This window comes from Lutzomyia longipalpis, chromosome 1, assembly GCF_024334085.1.
Source record: "Lutzomyia longipalpis isolate SR_M1_2022 chromosome 1, ASM2433408v1".
Lineage (NCBI taxonomy): Eukaryota > Metazoa > Arthropoda > Insecta > Diptera > Psychodidae > Lutzomyia > Lutzomyia longipalpis.
Window position 1 is genome coordinate 46841982 of NC_074707.1, and position 21215 is coordinate 46863196.

Here is a 21215-nt window from a genome sequence, read left to right on the forward strand (position 1 = left end):
TTAAAAGGCAACAACGTTTCGCCCGTGAAAAAGGATGGATCACGCCAGGGTGCGCGGGGTACAAAAGGGGGCGTCTTTTGGTTCTTTCTCGCTCTCGCGTTGCTTGCTCCGGTGGTGTATTATATGTACATCCGCACACACAAGAAAACAACGCCGATGGTGTACAGCAGAAGAAAAACATGAGGCCCCGAGTCCAGCAATGTGGAACGAGAACGCGACCAAGGCAAAATCGATGGGAAGTAGTTGATAAGACCGGGGCTGTACACCACATTACAATTTCCATTCAACCCAAGCTAGTATACAAAAGAGAGAAAATTATTATTAAATTCTCAACCCCTCAAACGCCGCATGTGACCTCACAGCTATATATGTTGAAGTCCATGAGCCGCCCGGTGCAGCGACTGATAAACACAGTGCAGCATATTATCACCTTACCATGGGGTCCCCCAAAATACCTCACACTCACATACATACATAGCATCATGAGCATAATTCCTAACAAAAACGGCAAAGAGAAAATTTCCCCGGTAAATGTGTCTTTTTGGGAGGCTAACATACACCACGTTTTAATTATTCATTGCCTTGAACGATGATCACAGAACAAAACCAAGCCAACGTCAGCTGTGTCATCATCACGGCAATATGAATAACTAGCGCGACCATAAATCAATTTGGTCTAACATTTTAATTTCTCTCCGAGCGGACAAAATGGTTTTATGATTATGAATTTCAAGAGCATGCAAACAACGCGCCGAAAAAAAGGGTGGTCGGCCTTTTTTTTTTCAACTCTGCGCTCTTCTTGTTTATTACACCCTGGGCCTCACCAAACAACTCAATCCGCAGCTACCATCCCTGCAAGAATTTCCTGTTTAGGAGGCCGTCTTCTGCCCAAATGAGGGGATGTCAACTAATCTGAAATTGTGCTTAAATTATTTTTTATTTCACTTGGGAGATAAAAGGACTCAAAAACTCCAATTAAAGGATCAAAACAGTCAAGAAAAATTTCCATAATCTAGATAGTCTAGATATTATGCCAAGCCGTTTATAAAAGTTAATTCTAAAGCAAAATTCTTGAAATATCGACTTAGAAGTTTTAAAACCCTGTAACTGTAACCGAAAAGAAAGGGATTTAAAGTTTATTTTATTTAAGTTGAATTTTATAAAAATAAAAAAAAATTATGCTAATTTTATGAACTCAAAGTCAACAGAGAAAATTATCTAATTAAACATAATCAAGTATAATGGACAATTTTGGGTTAATTTGCACTAATCGTTAAGTAAAATATTCAGTAAATTATTCGCAGTATTTTTCTATTAGGAATATTCTCAAGATATTTGAAAAATTTTGCAAAATACATTAGGAAGAAGTTTGATGATTTTCTCATTCTTAATTCTGTAATTCTTCTTTTTCATTTTAATTTTTATTCGCAATATTTTCATGATAAATGCGATATTCCTAATACCTATCAAAGTTTATCCTTATCTCATATTTATTCTTCTAAGAATACATAAATTATCGAAAATTATTCAACAAAAAAATTTAGAAATGAGGAAAAATTATTTCTCAATGAAAAACGTTTTTTTCATTTATTTAAATAAATTTAAAATACAAATTCATAAATTTGAATTCAAGAATTTTAATTTTTATCCACAATTTTTTTTAATGTTCTAAGAATGTTCTATTCTAGCTTAATTACAAATTAAAATTTTCTTTTGAATTTTCAAAATATGTCTTCTCATATTAGGTAATAAGTTTCTTTCAATGATTTTCTGAAGTTCTTTTAAAAGTCATTTTCCTTTTATTTTTTACTTTACTTTTAACTTTTTACTGCAATATCATCCAGAATCTAAAACTCCCCTGAAAAACTTAAAAATTTCTAAAAAAAACATCCTAATTGAAAAAAAGAAATACCACAAAAATCAATTAGTCGTGAGCCCCTTGATTGATCTAAGCTAGAGAAAAGAAGGCAATGCAACAAAGAAGTCTTAGATTTCCAGTTCTTCCAGTTGCTTGAGTCCCACGGGGTGGCAAATGCAACTGATAGACTCTCACATTGCCACATGATGTGTGCTATGTACACAACCCCTCCCCCTTTGGGAGCCAAGTCCACCATATAAGCAATATTTTTCAATTAGAAGCAAGTCTCATGAAATAATTCGATTATTCTGGTCGGCCGGAGAAAAATGACGAAGGAAAAATATATGGCGATGATTGCAGATGATTTCCCCGCATGTATATGAATTATTATGGAAGGACTAAAAGGGGTGGAAGGACCTCACAAGGGGTTGTACTTTGTCCCACACAATGTTAACTCGAAGATATTTCAGCTTGTTTTCCTCCTGTTTGTCCTGTGTGGGCTTTATGGTGGTCAAGGGGATTCTTTAATAATCTCTGTGGTTGGAGGAAAAAGAAGCCGCAGCCATATGTTTTTAGCTTTGTTGGGTTCTCTGTGTGTAAATTAGAAACATTGGCCTTTATATTCTTGGGCTTCTTTCTTTCTCTTCGCTGTCCAATGGCGGAACGAAAAAATAAGAAGCCAAGAACTAGCCTAATACGATGACATTTTCAACACACCGACTAATTTATGACAATCACACGCTTTTTCATTGTGCCGAAAAATCCGTTTAGGAGCTTCTCACGAACAAAAAAAATTCATTGCAATTTACGGGGAATCCACCAATTAATCACGGAAGTGATTTCAATTGGTTTTACATGTAATCTCCCGGTGATGATTACACCCGTAGAGGGTTCGTGTGACGCCACATAGCTTGGCGGCAACTTCTTTGTGTTTCTTATGTTTTTTTTCTCTCCTCTCTAATGGGATTTATAATATCTCAATGTGTTGTCGTGGTGTGGAGCAAAAACCAACATTAAAGGACCTTTCCCCGAAAGACCTCTGCGGAGCACCTTATGTGTCCAACTGTGAGACGTTAAGAGAAAGTTGGATGATTTAATTTGAGGCTGTGATCTTGGCGATTTATTGCGGTCTCGATTATACGATGAAAGCAAAGAAAAACGTAGAACTTCCACCCCTTAAGATTGAGTTGTGTGTAAAATATATATTATCCTTAAAAAAAAAGTTCCATCCCCCAGACAATCGATTTTTAATGGTCTTTTCTCTTTCTCTTTGCAGGTAAATAAAAGACACCCGGGTACGGCAAAGGGAAAAGTGTTGGTGAAAAATCTCCAAAGACGGTCATAATTTGCAAAAAGGAAACGTGGACGGAGGAGAAAATCAAAAAAGGTTGGAAAAGAGACCTGTTGGTCTCATCTCGAGGGAACCCTTCATGTCTAATAGCCATTAAATTAGCATTTTCTCTCTCTCTGTGGGCTTTTCTGCGCGCGAAAGCTCACCCACAACAAATTGCACATTTGCAAATAATTCAATCCGATACGCGAGATTTTCATTAATAATTTTCCTTGGCACTTTCACTTTTTTTTTCTTTCCCGGAGTTTTCTCTCCCCCTGGCCCTCGTAATGCTCCTCCAGGGAAGTCCCTTTTGGCGCCAAAGAGTAAACTTCCATGTACCTAAGGCAGCCGGTGCGCGGGGTGGCTAAAATCAATAGTAAATGGTGCTCTCTTTCTCACCGCAAGACGCTGTGAATAGTTGAGGAGCATAGGAACCATTTAGCATTGTGTGAGAGTCCATATTTGCGCAGGTCATATTTCTTATTCAGTCACCATTCCGCACAGTGCTGACTGATTTGTTCTGACAGCTCAACACGCAGCCAAGCAGGGGACTCAACCCACTCTCCTCGCCATTCTCGTTCTGCCCAAAACTGCAGCCATTTGGCATTTTCGGCTGCCGAAACGTCCACATATGGCGGATATATTTGTATGATGGGCGCATAGGGTGGGATCTTCTCTCTACGGCAATTCCTTCAATGAGATTTCCCCACTCCATTTTCCTTCCCTCAAACACATCGCTCAGCTGGAGAAAATGTTTTGTTTGCCATCCAGGGGTGGTTGAGGGGTGCCCAAGAAGAATAATTATTATTATTTCTTTCTTTGGCAAACTTTTCCATTCCTGAGTATTTTTAGAGTAGAACAGAAAGTACAAGCTTTAAGATTTTTTGGATATTATTTGTGAAATTCACTAGTCGTTCCTTTAAGTTCTCTTGAGATTCTTTAAGTTCTCTTAAGATTATTAAAGTTTTCTTAAGATTCTTTAAATTCTCTTAATTTTCTTTAAGCTCTCTTAAGATTCTTTAAGTTTTCTTAAGTTCTCTTAAGATTCCTTAAGAAAAAAGTTAAGATTGCATATTTTTGATGATTTTTATGAATTCCTATGTCCGAAAGTGACCAGAAAAAAATCATTTAGAAATGTGCATTTAGTTCGATTTACTTAAGAAATCTTAAGTTTCGCTTAAGAAAAATTAAAAATCCTAAATTTTTCTTAGGAGATTCTAAGTTTTTTTTAAGGAATCTCTTAGAAAATTTAAGTCTGTCTGAATTTCACCCAATGAGTCATTTTTTAAACCTTTTTTATTACTACTGGATATTAAGTAAATATATCTTCCTCAAAAAAATTTCTTAAGTTTAGAAATAATCAAAAAAGTTTAAAAGGCTTTAAGATCTTTTAAAAAGTAAAAGATTTTATGAAGTTCACAGAATCAATTTATTTTTATTTCTTTCTATATTTTAAGGGGTTTATTCGCTATTACACATGGTTATTCGATGATAACAAAATGAATAATAATTCGCTAAATAAACTTTCCATTTTCCTCTAGGATCATTAAAAAAAATCTTTAAATATTGGGCCTAATTCAGCGACCAAGAAACCCTTGAAATCTTTAAATTTTGTACTGAAATTTCAAGATTTCAAGCGAATTTCAAGGGTTTCTTGGTCGCTGAATAAGGCCCATTATTCCCAAAAATGCAAACAATGACGTCACTGTGGTAATTTTTATCTCTTTTAGTGCTTGAACAAAAAGATTCCAAGATTTCTTGCAAAAAGTTTTCTACTTGCCAATTTCTTCCACTGAGATTTCTTCTACTGAATGATTCATACATTAAAAGAGATGAAAAGCACGATTCGAGCATATTGGTGACGTCATTTTATACATTTTTGTTCAAATCATGTCCCTGCTTTTTCCACTTTAATGATTTTTAAAATATATTTTTGATCATTTTCAGATCCATTACAAAACTAAATTCCATGTCTTCCATCGCTTGATGAATTTTCTAATATAATAGTGAATAAACTCCTTGAATATTTTATTGCTATTCAGTGAAGATTCTTAATGCCGCCTCTGGCATCTTGAGGCGACTTTTTTCTCGTCTTTTCTTCTCCTCTTTTGGGTGTTTGTATGCCATTTTGACAAATCGTTAGGCAAATATTTACTTACTGTGAGAAAGACAACGATGAATCACGGTGGATTTCCACTTTCCGCCCAAATAGAGAAGATACTTCCAATGGAATTTTTCCGGGGGCTTTTCCCCCCTCTGGCATTTTTATCAAGATTTCTAGGCGAGGAATTAATTGCCACGACGAAAAAGGCTGTGGGGGTGGGGGAATTTTTGGTCTTTTAATGGAAAATCCTAAGGGGTCTGTCCGATTGAGCCCCTATGCGGAGTAGTAGTAGTTGTTGTTGCTGCTGCTGCTGCAAAAAATGAGGGAACTCACAACGTGTGCAACGAGAGACAGCAACACCCGACTGGCAGAGCTTCGGCTCTGTGATGAAGGCTGTGAGCAATTTGTGGCGTTGCTCTGTGCTCGAGAGCCACGGCTTTTCTCAGTGTTTGCATGACATTCGGGAAAATCACACGCGATTCTCAGTTCGCTCTCTGTGTGTGCTTTTGTACGTTATTTTTTTTTTACTTTACGAACAATAACTTTCGGAACTTTCGACGTGCGCGGCGATGTCCACGGGACAATTTCTTGAGATTTTCACACAAATTTTCCCCTGAATTCCTTCCAAGTGATGCAAGAATTTGACGAAGGAAAAAAGAACTCTAATTTTTCATTGAGAATTTTCACGATGAAAAGCTCAAATATGTAAAAGAAGATGCAAAAAAAGAAGTTATGAGAGAAATGCAAAAGAATGTGTGCCTCGTGTGGTCGCCCACAGAATCCTCGTGAGTAAAGTGGAGTGATTGTGTCATAATAAATTTATTTGAATTATTCATTCACGATTTTTAGTGCATTTTATTGTACATTATTCCTCCGGTTTCTTCATTCATACATTTATTCCATTGAGAGCACAACCTCTCTTTGCAATTGTGCTGTGTCTGTTGTGCCTCGAAAAAGAAAAGAAAAAAAAAAGAAAAAATTGCCCATCATTTTTCATTTACGCGCGTGAAAAAGCATGGACTTGTGCGTGTGCCCCATAAGTTTGTGAATTTTCTCCATTCGCACCACAAAGTGTAAAAGAAAAATATATTAAATGCCGAGATAATAGCAAAAATTAAATTCACAAAAATTGGTGAACCATCGATGACCACACAAATGGGGGTGGGAGGTGGTTGAGAGAGGAAAAAATGCACGAAAATATGCGTGAAATGAGATGAGAAACTCCGATTGTGGTGATTAAAGTTTATGTGGAAAAGCAGTGTGAGTGTGTTATGCTCACAAAATGGGATAGTTGTGGCCTCATGGAAATGAAAAGGCTGTGAGTGACACTCTGACACAGTTACAATTCGGATAAGAACATTACAAGCAAGGTAAACCATATGTCAACGGCAAGTTAACAGCATAATCCGTCTCTCCTACCCAGAGCCAATTCCATTTGTGCATTTGTTGCTCGCGCGCAGCTTTTATACTATTTATTGGCATCGATAGTCAAAGTTATATTCAAATTAACCGTCTCCCTGGGACAAGAAAAAAAAACATCACACTAACATTTTTGCTTAGATCACGCGAGAATCCAGTCCACAATGTTTTCATATACAAGCATACCATACCTACTAAAATGGACTTCTTTTGCATAAAAGACGAAAATTTAATTAAAATCGACAGCTCACTTAACTGAACTATGAGCTTTTCTCATTTATTTTACATTTGCTATATACATACATAATCAATTAGTTTTGAGAGCTTATTTTTATTGGAAATCTCTAAGGGGGAGAATGGACTAAATAAAATTTATGGGTCTGATTCAAAGAAAATTTTAATTAAAAGAAGCGTGAACGATATTTTATAAATTTTGAAATTAAAAAAAATCTTTTCTTGCGTTAAAATAATGTTATAAAATAATTTTTAATTAATGTTTATTGGCTATATGGATCCTAAAGGAATCCAACAGCCGTACAAATTTAAAGTGGAGAAGAAGAAGAATTAATGTTTATTCTTAAAGGTTCTTAAAACAATCATTAAAAGTTAAGAAATAAATTTACAAAGTTTCAATAATTTTTATACAAAATTCGAGATGTTTTAAGGCAAACTTTTTCTAATTAAAAAAATCTTTTAGATGAATTCATTCTTCCTAGAAAACATTTTCTTTGAAATGTTTTCTGAATTCTTCTAAGACTTTTTTAAATGCTTAAAATTAATTTTTATTCAGATCGTGATTTTTTTAATACTTAAACAAGAAAATAATTTAATAAAAATTATTGATCAATAAACTTGTTAATTCTTCTCAGGAAAAATCGGTTCTAAATGAAAAATTCATAATTAATGTCTGACTAATATTTTTCATAATAATTTCTAAGTTGAACTAAACCCTCAGTTAGAATTTTTTTTTAGTTTTATACACCAACAAATTCTTTTAAAAGAATTTTCCCTTATTCTTCACAAAGAAGCTCAAAATATAAACTCAGGGGTTGATTATATTGAAAATCTTTTTTTTATATATAAAGTTTTGATTTTTTTAATCGTTCCACAGGGAAAAATTATAAGTCTAACTATTTCAGAAAACTCTGAGAAGTTTTTATCGATTTTATAACTCGATTAAATAACGAGATAAATTTGTGAAGATCCTACAATATTAATAAAGAAAAGATTTTTATCTTAATCAACCCCTCAATATCACTTTTTCATAATTTTCTTGTGACCTTCACGAGGTCCTGAAGTTCAAATACTTATTCAATTTCAACTGATGTATGTACTTATGTTAAAATTAATTGAATTTTATTATTTAGCAACTTACATTGTGATGCAAATCACTAAATTTGTATGCACTCACTTTACCTCAAAGAAAGCGAGTCTTTTTTGAGAAAACATTCCGCGGTCGTAACCATAAATTATCCTTTGCAATCAGATTCAGCAAAAAAAATCCGCCCTTGGGGAGAAGAAATTGTACAAATTGAAACCTTGTTATCCGAGATGTAAGTGCCGAGACTTTATTTGTCCCGGTGAGGCAGTATCAATAAATAAGAAAGAAGCTGCAATTCAATGCTATGTATACGTACAGCACAGGGGTTGCAGAGTTTCCGCCTCAGAAAGCGAATGAGACTTTCTCCGTTTTTGCCTTAAGGGGTGTCTCCGTGCATAATCAACTCCCACTGAGCTCAATAAATCAAAGAAAAAAAGGAACCACCACGTGGGAAAGAGTCTGCGGTCTCTGTACAGGTCCTTTACCCCTTTTTCCGCGTGGCCTTCGCCTTCGTCTTAACCCCAAAAATCCAATTTATCGATCCCCACAACACGCGATAATTTATGTCACCAGCTTGTGTGTCACTTTTCCCTTCCTGGGAAGTTTTATTCAAATTTTTAACCCACTTTATTGGCCATTCTGGCGTTCCTTTGGGTGTCATGCGAAATGCAAGAACCTGTTTTTATGTTGTGCCGTCGCGGACCGTCTTATGCAACCGTGCGCCACGTGTTTCCGAAGACGCGAGGACTCCCCTTTTTTCTTACCCAAACGAATTCCTCGCGAGAGAAATTCTCCGTGAGGAGTGATAAAAAAGGTCATTTCGCTTCATTTCCTCGCTCTGCTGCTCTTTTTTTATCGCATAGTATTTCTCTGAGAAGCATGAAGAGTTTTTTTTAGCATGCTACTTATACTTCTTTTGCTATGTATACTTTGAAAGCTTCACGTGCTTTCGTTCAAGGAAAGTTGAAAGCAAAAGGAGAATTGTGTTTAAAAGGACATGGAAGAAATTATTTTTTTCAATTTGATTCAAGTTTATTTTTTTTAATTTCTATTTATTTATTTTTATTACGGGTTCCATTCGTTTAGATGATTTCCCCGAATTTTTTTTAGCTGTGATTCTTTCTTCAAAGAAGCACAGCTTCTGTGTACACTCAAAAATGCAAAGTCGTCAGATCGGGCTCAAACTTAGGATGAGCACGAATTAGGGTCCCTACATTCCAAAAAATGGTGGCGCCAAAAATCTTTCCGGCCGGCAGTCCGTCCGGCCGGAATATAACGCTATATTGCAAGAGAACGGTAATAGATAGAGACTTGCGGTCAACGGCAAAGTTCATATATCGGGTGGAAGACATCCGATTATGAAGTCAAATCCAACCCCCCACCCCCGCGTCCGCCATTTTGAATAACTGTCAAATTTTGTTTTCGCTATATCTCAGCCCCTATTTTAGCTAGAGGTCTAAAATTTTGATATGTTGTAGAGGCCATCAAGACCTTTCAAACGATACCTCATTTTTGAAAATCGGTCAAGCCGTTTAGTCAATATGGCCGCCACAATTTTTCATCGAAAATCGACCATAACTCGAGAACGGCTTGACCGATTTTGATCAACTCGGGCTCAAATGAAAGATATTAACGAGCCCTACAACTGCTCGAAACATCGCAAGTTCAAAAAATGACCGCAAGTGGCGCTAAAATCGAAAACAAAATTTTCGATGAGTTTTCGATGAATATCTCGAGCACCGCTTTATAGAATTGCTTCAAATTTGGATATGTTATAGCTGGCTATAATATCTATCACCATGCCAAAAATGAAGAAAATCTATGTAGCCGTTCCGGAGATATCGCGTTTTAAAGTTAACATGTCATATCTTGAGTTGTTCAAGTCTAGCGCCCCGCGAAGCGGGGCGTTTTATATATACATATACAAAAGTAAAGTAAAATATATATAAATGCATAGATATATACATTATATATACATATAAAATGCAAAGATAAATATATATAAACTGCAAAGATAAAAATTAAATATAGCATGGATGGAACAGTATAAAGCGAAAGAACGGTAAGTAAAACTTACGGGCTGTGATTCTTTCTTTGTCAGTGAAATGTGAAATTGACGGAAAATTGGGGATGGGCAAATTTTAAGTAAGGCTTTCTCGCGTACCGAATCACAGCCAACGCCCACGATTAAGGCTTTTCACAAAATTTCTGAGCGTTGGCTGTGATTCGGTGCGCGAGAAAGCCTTACTCAAAATTTGCCCATCCCCAATTTTCCGTCAATTTCACATTTCACTGACAAAGAAAGAATCACAGCCCGTAAGTTTTACTTACCGTTCTTTCGCTTTATACTGTTCCATCCATGCTATATTTAATTTTTATCTTTGCAGTTTATATATATTTATCTTTGCATTTTATATGTATATATAATGTATATATCTATGCATTTATATATATTTTACTTTACTTTTGTATATGTATATTTTTAATGTCTCTATAATTGAAAAGATATTGTTGAGAACTAAAAAAAATCTGAAAATTAAAAATTATGCTTTAAAAGATTTAATTTATAAATAAAAAGAGTTTAAAATAGAAGTAGAGGCGCCTGGTAATAGATCTGTTTGGTAACAACCAGGCGTCTCCATTGCACAACTAACTGATTAAATTAATATATTTAGAGAGTAAAATTTAATTTAAAAATTTATTTAATTTTCATATAAAAATCAATTGTAAATATCTTTGAATAATTTATTGCGCAGTGGAGACGCCTGGTTGTTTCCTAGGTAGCTCAATTTCACTTTTATTTTTTGCTTTTTCGTTCTCAAAATTATGTAAAAGAAAATTCACCAGGCGCCTCCACATTTATCTTAATCTAATTTTCTTTCATTAGTTGAATATAATTATTTTTTATTAGAATTTTTAAAATGAACATAAAAAATCAATTAATATTTCTTTAAATTAATTTATGAAAAGCTTTAATTTCTTATCAATTTGAAGAAAATTAATAAACGCAACATTATTAAGAGAAATATGTAATCTGTAGAGGAAAATTCAGCAGTGAGCAGCTGATATAGAATTTAAATTCCATAACCGACTCATCAGATATATTTTATTCATGTCCACCAGCCATTACTCACAAAAGCCACGATGTTACTTTGTAATTTTTTTTCTCGCTTGTAAAAATTATTATTATTTTATCTTTTGCAAAAATTCAATTAATAATAAAGTAATACAAGTGTGAAAAATGCATTATGACACTGAAACACACAACTTCTTGGAAAAATTGCTTGTTTTTCAAATGCGGCCGCATAGCTAAGTGGTTGTTCTTTTGAGCATAAGAACTTGTTGGTGATCAAAATGATGGATTTCTTATGGATGTTCGTATAAGATGAATTCTTGATATCACGAAGAGTTTTTTTTTCTTTGCACATTTTCTTCTTTCTTTCATGCCTCGGGGAAATTTATCATTCACCCTACAAGAGGTATTATGTTGCAATTTTTTTTTCTGCAACATATTGAGCTCTTTTGGCCATGCATTACGGGGGCTAAAAAGATATTCAAGGTGGCTTCTTACAAATGTTTCTTTTTTAAACATTTTTATAAAGCTCAGTGTCTTGGGGGAGTCTATGGATGGTATTTTGGTGGGAAGAGTTTGTCTCCGGTGGGTGAGGGGGGATCCCGTCTGTCGGTCTCTGTGGCGTTTGATGCATCCCAAAAGCATACCGAGAAATTCCCAAACAATTAAGACATCATCAGATACGGCCCCCGCGAAGAGATGCATGTGGATCATTGAGATTAATTCAATTCGCTCCGACCATTTGGACGCTCTGTTAAATTTCTCCTTCTGGTCATTGTTGCCACAGCCACACATCCAGACCCCAGAGCTCAGTCTTCTCGTTTTTTTCCTCTCTCTGTGTGTGCTTATATGCCTTGAAATCTCGGGCTCTTGGTGATCGTCTGGTGCGGGTACTTCTTGTCATTTCAATTGGAAGAGGATATGCTTCTGCTTCAGTTTGCTTCTTCGGGTCGTTTTTCATGCAACTTTTCCCACACCCATTGTAACGTCGTCGTCAAATCGAACTCTGAATTTCCATTGCCTATCTCTCACACCTCCATAGCTTATAATTAAACTTTTTTTTTTCCCTCTGCAAAGTCCCCCACTTTGCAATTTGCTTCAACAAATCCAGCAGAAGCCCTCCAACATACATACATAAAATCTCCGCATCGGAAGAGGAGGCAGAAACATTATAGTTTAGCATCGTAGTAAAATGTGAATTAATATTAAAGTATAACATCACGGTGGAAGGCAACAAATCATCTAATTTGCATTTTAATTGCAATAATTTCATTTAACACCATTTTATCGCAGAAGGTGCATAATTGAATAATAAAATACCATTTCGTCGTCGTGTGTACACCACAAAATTCCTCAACTTTTTTTTTATTTTGTTTCAATTCTTGGATTTCTTCGCACCCATTTTTACCTTTTTCCTATCCCATCCCGTTCCCGCGCGCGCACACACTGGTCCCACCAGAGAGTTGGCACTACTGAGAAAATTGTCTTACATGTTTCACGTTTGTTATTATCTCACCGGCAGCAAATTACTCGCCCTATGATATTTCTCATAGAGAAGCGACGAGAAATCCGCGTTGCATTCATTCCTTCCAAATGAGCAGAAAATTCTCTCTCTGTGAGCCATCCTCAATGGGCTGATGAAGGATTGAATTTTTCACAAAAGGGGCTGGCAAATCTTAAGATAGGCTGAGAAAAATTTTTTAAGAAAATATTTTTTTGTAAAACATTTTCCCATGGAGCTTTTGATTTATATGTGGAGCTTTTTCAGGACTTTAAAAAGGAAATGCGGAATTCACTACTCAGTCGGGCATAAAATTTTAAGTCAGTTTTTAAGTCTGTCTTAAGGTTGTAAGTCAGATTTTTAAGACTGAGTTTAAATTTTTAAGAAAGGTTGAGAAAAATTTTCTAAGAAAGTATTTCTTTTGTAGAAAACATTTTCCAATAGAGCTTTTGAATTATCTTTGAAGCTTTTTCAGGGATTTCAGATAAATTCTATAAATAATATTTCTTTTCTGTAGCCCAAAACTTAGTTTAACAGTTCTATTTTTTTTTAAATTTATTTAAACACATAATTCAACTGATATATACATACCAGGCGCCTCCTTTGCAGAGCTAGAAATTTATTTAAGAAAGTGTTTTTGGCTTAACAAATAAATGAAAAAACTTTGAAAATTGATTAAAATAACTATGGAATTTATGTTTATAAGAATTGGGTTCACTAAAAAAATTGAAGGCTTACAATTAACACTTTAAATTTTTTTTTTACGTTTGACATTTCTTTTTAAATGCTTGATATTTGTTTTAAGTTTTTGAATTTATTTATAGACGTTTGATGATTTTATTTTAACGTTGAACATTTATTTTTTATCATTTTATGTTTTTTTTCATGACATTTTACAATGTTTGACATTTTTTTTCCAAATTTTGACGTTCCTTTCTTATCATTTAACTTCTTCTCTAACATTTGACATAGTGAAGAAATTTGACATTTCTTAATCGACTAAAAAAATCCTCTTTTAAGTTATTCTTAATTATTTTAATCTTTAAAGAAAATCTGAATTACCTTAATTTTTTAAAAGGTGTTTCGATATACAAACAATTTAAATGGAGGCGCCGGGTATTTTGTTAAACCATCAATCACATATTAATTCAAATAGTTGTAATAAAATGGAGGCGCCTGGTAGATGATAAATGTTTCAAATTTAACAAGAAAAATTCAATAAATAAAAATATTTGGACAAACCAGGCGCCTCCATCTCCAAGACATTTCAATTCCATTCTAAATTCCACAACATTTAAGCACTTGCCAGCCCCTTTTGCATTCTGAGCTGGGGGGCAGTAGAGGAGAAAAAGTATGCTGAAAATGAACCTCTTAAGTACAATCTCTCTCACATACAAATTCTATATAATTTTTTCGGGATTGTGGGGGCTTTTGCCCTTTTTCCTCTCTCCTCCACCTCCTCCGTGTATGTGCGGTGTGTGGTACAAAAAAGGGCGTTTGGTGTGAAGCCAGATGCTCACCGGATGAATATTATCCAATTTGTTCTGATGCACTTGTAATTCATATAATTGTCTTATTAAATGTGCATTTATACCCCATAAACACGAGAACCACGGGAGCAGTGAATCCGACATTAAATTGTGCTTCTGCGTGGAGCTTATACGAGCACCGTCGCCTTTTGCACGAAATGCCGTCGCTTTGGCACAATTATTGTGATAAATTAGTTGAGTATGTTTATTTGTCAATTGAAAAACTCATTTTTTAAACTTATTATTTTTGCATAATACAATGTATACAAGAGCACCTGTGGAGGTTCTCTCTGTGTGCCACACAACTTCAATGCCAGCTCACCGCTTTTTTTGGCGGGAAATTTTTGGATACTTCTGGGTTGGGAGCTGTAGAAAAAAAAAACAGCAGGAAAAATTTTTCCTCACCCGGACAATGGCTATAAATCTGCCAGTCTCTCGTGTGATGCCTTTTTTCTCTGTATTTTATTTTATTTTATTGTGTCACGGAAAACAGTCAAATCGGAAGTAGTGAAAGATACATTTTTTGTTACTTTTTTGTGGCATTTCTGCTTTGTTTTCAATTCTCTCTCTCTCTGTGCCCCTCTTGGATGGCTGGGGGGTGTTTTTTTCGGACACTCTCCCCCTCGTCCTACTTCCGTCGCCACAACCACGATGAAAATTTATCATCACTTCCCGTGTAGATGTGGTGAGTCTTCCAAGGAAGACCTCGGTACGGTAGAAGAGAAATATTCCAAACATTTGTCGGGATTTTGTGGGTGAAAGTTACCTTTAGAGAAAATTCACGTGTATGTGGGTTCTTTGACCAGACTGCGAAAGAAAGAAAAAAAAGAAGAAAAAGTGGCTCATTTTTTGGTGTCTCCGAGACGTGAATTGGACGAGAAATAGAAAGTTTCTAGAGCAGTTTTTTTACGTATTTCGCCATGGTGTCCACGGGACCACACAATTGACTAATAAATTTGCTTGTTGGACGCAACATTTTTCGGAGAAACCTCATGCGTGGAACTTCCTAAATAAATTAGTTCAAAGGTTTTGTACATAAGGGAAAGCAGTGACCTCTCACGTTACCAAGACAGGTAGCTAGCAATCAGTAAAACAATTTAAATGTTCCATTTTTTGGATGAAATTGAAATTATTGATTTTTTTTTAAATTGAGCTCTTAATGATTAGCAATAAAATCGAAACGTCGCTATAATTTTCCAGTAAAAAAATGTGATCAATTATTGTTCAATTATTGATCAAACACAAAAATGTCAAAAAATTCTTTTTTTTTTAAATTAATAGATTGAAAATATACAAAAAAAAAATGACAAAAGGATGCGAGAAAATTAACTGATTAACCAATAATTGAAGATAAATTCTTTATTGTTCAAAAATTGAGCATTAATTGACCAGGTGTTTGATTAAAAAATTCGAAGAACAATTTTTGGGCAATAGTTGATTAATCCTTGATCAAAAATTGATTGACTTGAGTGTCAATATTGAGCTATTGTGGTTCACATAGAGGAACAATTATTGAACAAAAAGAATTTAACTAAGATTGATCAATCCTTGGTCCATAATTGACTGACCCAAATTATTTACCAATTAATGGTCAATATTTGCTCAATTTGGTTGATTCAGTTACAATTGAACATTTTTTGGCTCATTCCATTTGTTTTTCCACTGAATTTCATATTCAAAGCTTTCAAGACATTATTCAAAATTCCTTAAAGCAACCTTACATAAAATTTCCTAAAGTTCAACATGTCTTGTTGTTGCAGAGGTCGGTGGCTGAACATTCATGAGACCAAACACACACTTAATAAATTCACTACAATTCCTCCCGAATATGATTCAGTTCTCTTTCTTTTTTATCTCTACACACGAAGGTGTTTTACATAAATAACGGGCAACCAAATTTATGGCGTTTTGGTTCCCTCTCGAACGCACTTCTTTTCCTCCTTGGCGTGGAAACAAAATTTTGGTGTAGAATTAAATATAATTCCTCAAATTCTCTCTCTAGCAAAAAAACATATTCAAAACATAGCTGAGATGTTCTTTTTTTTCTATATACTTATGTTTCCCAAAACATACCACACTTGTGTGCCAATTTCCACAATCTCACAGAGATTTCTGGGAAGAAGGAGGCATCACACGAAAAAAAAAACGAAGAAGACCACTTACCAGAAATAAAACACTCTGGTGGGTCACAGAGAGTGGCGGAGAGGGAAAAAAATAAAAAAAGAAGAGATGAGAATATTGGGAAAATAAATTAATTCCACGGAGGAAGCTCTGCGCAACATGAAAATGCAAAAGAGGCAATTTACGCAGTCATCAGTTGAATTGAGTAACCAAACTTGTCACCAGCTTTGTAATTTGGTAATTAATTTTCGTTACACACCGGCGATTCTGATGATCAGGCTCTCTTGCTGCCCTGTTGTGGCGACAAGGCCGTAGACCTCCCTGGTTTTTTTTTTAACACACGGCGCCCTTTTTAACGGTTGCTTTACGAATTCAATCAAAATCCACGCGCGAAAATTCCGCATTTTCCGACTTTTCATGTGCCAGACATTCACGTTTTTTTTCTTTCTTTTGTGCTTCAACCGCCAAAATGCGAGGAGAAAAGAGGAGGGCCCGCAGACGATGGGCTGTGAATTTTACTTCCAAGAGGCCAGAGAACCACATGTTCAGTTCCCACAAAAGCATGCAATTAGTGTTTTCAACCAATCACACAATCTCCGTAATTGCTACTTTTGCCTCTTCTTCACTCTCTCCATACCTCCTGTGCCAAACCTCATACTTATATGGTTTCATAGGACGGCCCTGCCATGGGCTAATCAACCCATATTTTCACGCGGGGGAAATTTTTGTTTCTGCGAGGGAAAAATTCTGCATTTTCCACGTGATGTGCAATTAATCAAAGAGCAATAAATATATTTGTGTAAGACACGACAATTTCTCTCATGAACTTCATAAAATGTGTCAACAACTATAAATTTCCCAGCAGCATTTCAATGTAGCAGAATATCAATAAATCTCTCGCAATTTTCGTGTGCAATTCATTTAAGAAAATCAAGTGATTAATTAACACTAAATGCTTTTTTATTGTCATAAAATCTTTTTTTTTTTAACACAAAAAAAGTTTCTTTAAAGTCTTCTCTAATTCATAAAGCTTTAATTTATTGAATTTCTCAAAATTGAGCAATTTGGGGGAAATCTCCTATTTCGGGTAATATATAAACCATTCTGTTGTGTCTCTTGGAAAATTCGTGAGTTCTCTTCTGGCACCTTTCGTGCTGTGTGGAATAATAAACGCAGCATCCACGTGAGACGCTCTGCCCACCCCCCTGGGTGGGCGCTTAGGAGAAAAAATAAACACAAAATTGAATCTTTAATATAAAAACGAAGAAATTGAGCCAGAGATAGTTAATTTTTTTCTTTCTTTTTCTACAAAACGTATAAGAGAAGTCCCGGAGATGAGACTGAAGCCAAGGAAAAAAGACAGTCCGTGTCAATAAATAATTCCTCTTCGCATTTTGGCATGTCGGGGCGTTTAGGTGCACCACCGCACAGCTGAAAGAATCCATTTTCCACCAGCCACTGATGTGCAATAAATAATTCTCGAAAATAGTTGTATGTTGTCTCAATTGACGCTGTGAGACGGTGGCTGTTTCAAGTGATATTTTAACAATGCATTGATTTTGCACTTGAGATGCGCGACTTTCAATGAATTCCTCGCTGTGCCACTGCGAAAATTCCTCCTGCGTGTCTTCTGCCTCATCATGGCATCTCTGGCATGGGACGAGACAGCCCCCAAATGTGCTCTTTTTCACGCCAAATTGTCTCACAGCATTAACATCATTCTCATGTCGTACCCCACGCCCACTCTCCCCCCATGTCGCCCTTATTGTACGTTGCGCCTAAGTTGAGAAGGAAACGGGCCAAATTCACTCGTACCACACCATTCTGACCACTTTCTCCCCCTCGTGGCACATTCTTTCATCCCCCGGGGATACCCGGAATCAACCCCCCCTCGAGAAGTGCTTCGCATTGTGCTGACACAGCCGAAATGTCCAGGTGATTTCTAGGGGTTTACAAATGCTCCTTCTTTGAGGGTTAGAAATGGTTTTCTCGGTCTTTTTGGATTAAAAAAAATCTCTTGAATTTGTTGTTAAATACTTCCGGTGTTCGTCAGTGGAAAATTCCCGCTCACCCTAGGAAAAGCAACAATTTAAGCCGCTTTCGAGCCTAATATAGACTCTTCTTCAGTGGCTGAAAGGACACATTTATTCAAACATTTAACATCCTTTCAGTCACTGAAGAAGAGCCGCTTTTAGGCTCAAAAGCTTTGGCTTAAGTTTCTGCTTTTCCTTGGGTGAGCGGGAATTTTCCTCTGACGAACACCAGAAGCCAACAAATTTCTTCTTTTGAATTTACTTGTGTGGAATTTTAGAAATTTTTTTGGGTATTTAGCCTAGCAAATAGAAGCTTTATGAAGAATATCAAAAGTTCAGAAAGCTTAGCAATGGAAAATTCTTTATTTCATTAGCGCTCACAAGAAGATAAATTCTTCTATTTATCTATTTTTTTTCTTTTTTAAAGAAAAATAGAGCTTTTAAGAGCTTTCTATGCTATCGATTTTATCTCACCGTTTTTTTTTTAATTCCTTCTAGTTCTTATTTTAAAAGAATTTTAAAGAAAGATTAAAAATTAAAACATAAAACACAGAGCTTTTTCAAAGTCATAAAAAAAGATTTCTGAATAAAATAATGTTCAAATAATTTTGGAAACTGAGAATTTTAAGAGAGATTTTTGAATCGATCTTTAAAAAAATTTAAAGAAGAATTTAGTATTTTCACTTATTTATTTATTTATTTATCATTATGAACATTTTGTTTCTGTAGTTTTCCAAAACTATTTAACTACCGCTTACAATATTTTTCAGCGACGTTTTAACCTAGATAAAACCTTCTTCAGGAACCACTTAAATGGAATTTCTTTCTTTTACCCTTCAACTTTTCTTCAATTTTCATTTACAACAAAAAGTTTGGAAAATCTATTTAAAAATTAACAAATTTATAGAAATTCCAAGAGATGATTAACAAAAATAAATTTTCGCTTATCAACCCCTCGGCCTAATTCACATTCCGCACTGTAACCGAAAACATCCTGCTTGACGTTGCACTTTCGAGATCATTAATTACCGTGGTTGTGGCAAAACTTATAGAAATGTCGCTCCTTTTTTTTCTCTGTTGAGTGAGGGAGAACGAAGGGTCCTTGTGGGGGTGGTGGTGATGTTGCCATTAACATGAAAGTGCTCTTGGCATGTCCATTAAGCACCTTCCGGTCAGCATGGGTCCCAAAAATCTGCAATCCGCAGCTCAATCTGCGAAAAATCTCCACCCCCACTGAAAAAGCTCGTAAAGCTCTTCCCTCACCGCACCGTATCCCTTTTGCAAACTGCAGGCGTCACTAATTGCCAACACCAGAAGACTTTTATCCTCTCTCGCTCTCTCTCGGTAGCGGTGCTAATTAAAACGCGCGCCTCTACACATTACCTCCCCCTACTCCGCTAGCAGTGAATTTGTATGTAAAACCCCCCTTGTGTACCCCCTTTGGGGAAGTTTTCGCCACACAGTGCAATGGAAATTAATTTATGTTGTTGTAGCGGCTTTGCACCTTTGTCAGGAGGCTTCGGAGTGCTTCTCGTGGATATATTTGGGGGTTAGATAGGCACGGGTTAAAGTGGTTTTTCGCGGTATTAAGGGAAGAACTTTTAGTGAACTACATTGTTTTTGGTTTAGATAATTTCGTTGAATGTAAGAAGAGAGCTTTAAGAGCTTTCAAAGTCTATTATATAGAAAATTTTGAATCTTTTAATTTATTTGAATTAGAATGTTTGATATGTATCAAAGATCCTTTTAATAAATTCATAGAGGCTCTAAAAAATTAGACAAATTTTCAAAAATAATTATTAGTCAATCAATCATCAATTTAAATTCAAAATAATTTTTTTTCCGAGTGTATAAATAGCAATTTGAGGACTTCATTCATCAAGATTGACTACGGAGTCAGACACTTGGTTCTCCTCTTCACTCTTGTGGAGTGTTTAGAAAGTGTTATCACATCGTTAAATCCCAAATAAATGACGTTGGGCTTTTTCGGAAGCTGGCGCTTTTCACATCGCATACATAAATTATGAGGAGACCGTGTTGATAGTTTTACATTTTGACTACACCCCACATACCGACGGAATTTCCTTCATCTCACACACGACTCTCTGCCTACAGGGGGGTGGGCCACTTCCGCTGCTCCTTTTTTTCTCACTCACATCCACATTCACAGCCCCTTGAATTATTTATGCGCCGTACTCTCCGCGTGAGAATCATTTACAGGAAACACCACTTAAAGTAAATTACGATAGAAATGGATTCAACACCCCACTGATGAGGTGTTTTAGCGCAACCTCCTTGGTGTGTGGCCTCGGTGGCTGTATGCTCGGGGTAGGGGGTGAAAAGTCTCCGGGAAATGGGTTAATTTTCCTCAAATTAAAATCATATATGCGCCACATAATTTTTGGAGGGGCTGTGGAGGGAAATTTGGACACAAATTGCCTGGAATATTTTGAGAAGGAAAGCCATCAAACTCCTTTGAATGAGAGGGGGGTTGGTGCCCCCACATGACTTTCACCCCATGAGTATTTCTGGGTGTTCGACACGAATTTCAATCACACCGAGAATGGCATAGAAGGGAAATTTATTAACTGCGAACAAGGAACAGAAGTAGAGACTCGCGGGAGGTTTATTGTTGTATTCCGTAGTATGTAGAAGCAGGGCGAAAATGGTGCTAAGGGGGTGGGCACGTGAGCGATTTCATCTGCCCCGATCTATGCGCGAATGTCTGCGGTAATGATGACTAAACTGCCGACAAGCACGCAAAGGTTTTTACCTTCGAATTTTTCGGCCAACATGCACGAAGAGAAAATCCTCGTAAATGGCAAAAATATCTCATATTGGAAATCACTCCAAAACGGAGAATGTGGAATTTCTATCTACTTACATGTGGGGGCCAGGTGAATTGGCTTCTTCTTGTATGCGG

The 21215-nt window shown here is 35.9% G+C and overlaps 1 protein-coding gene across 8 annotated transcripts in view; it reads left to right on the forward strand.

The window, feature by feature from the left end:
- Nucleotides 1–21215, forward strand: part of LOC129787871 (homeotic protein antennapedia) — a 154633-nt gene that overhangs the window by 105388 nt on the left and 28030 nt on the right. Inside the window, exon 1 of one of the 8 annotated variants that reach the window (XM_055823696.1) lies at nt 3214–3245. The exons of 4 other annotated variants lie outside the window; for them this stretch is intronic. The gene's annotated coding sequence lies outside the window, so the exon portion shown is untranslated. Of the gene's footprint in view, nt 1–3213; nt 3246–5396; nt 6666–15189; nt 15212–21215 lie in introns of those variants that run through there. 3 more of the 8 variants (XM_055823692.1, XM_055823694.1, XM_055823700.1) reach the window with 3 other exon arrangements.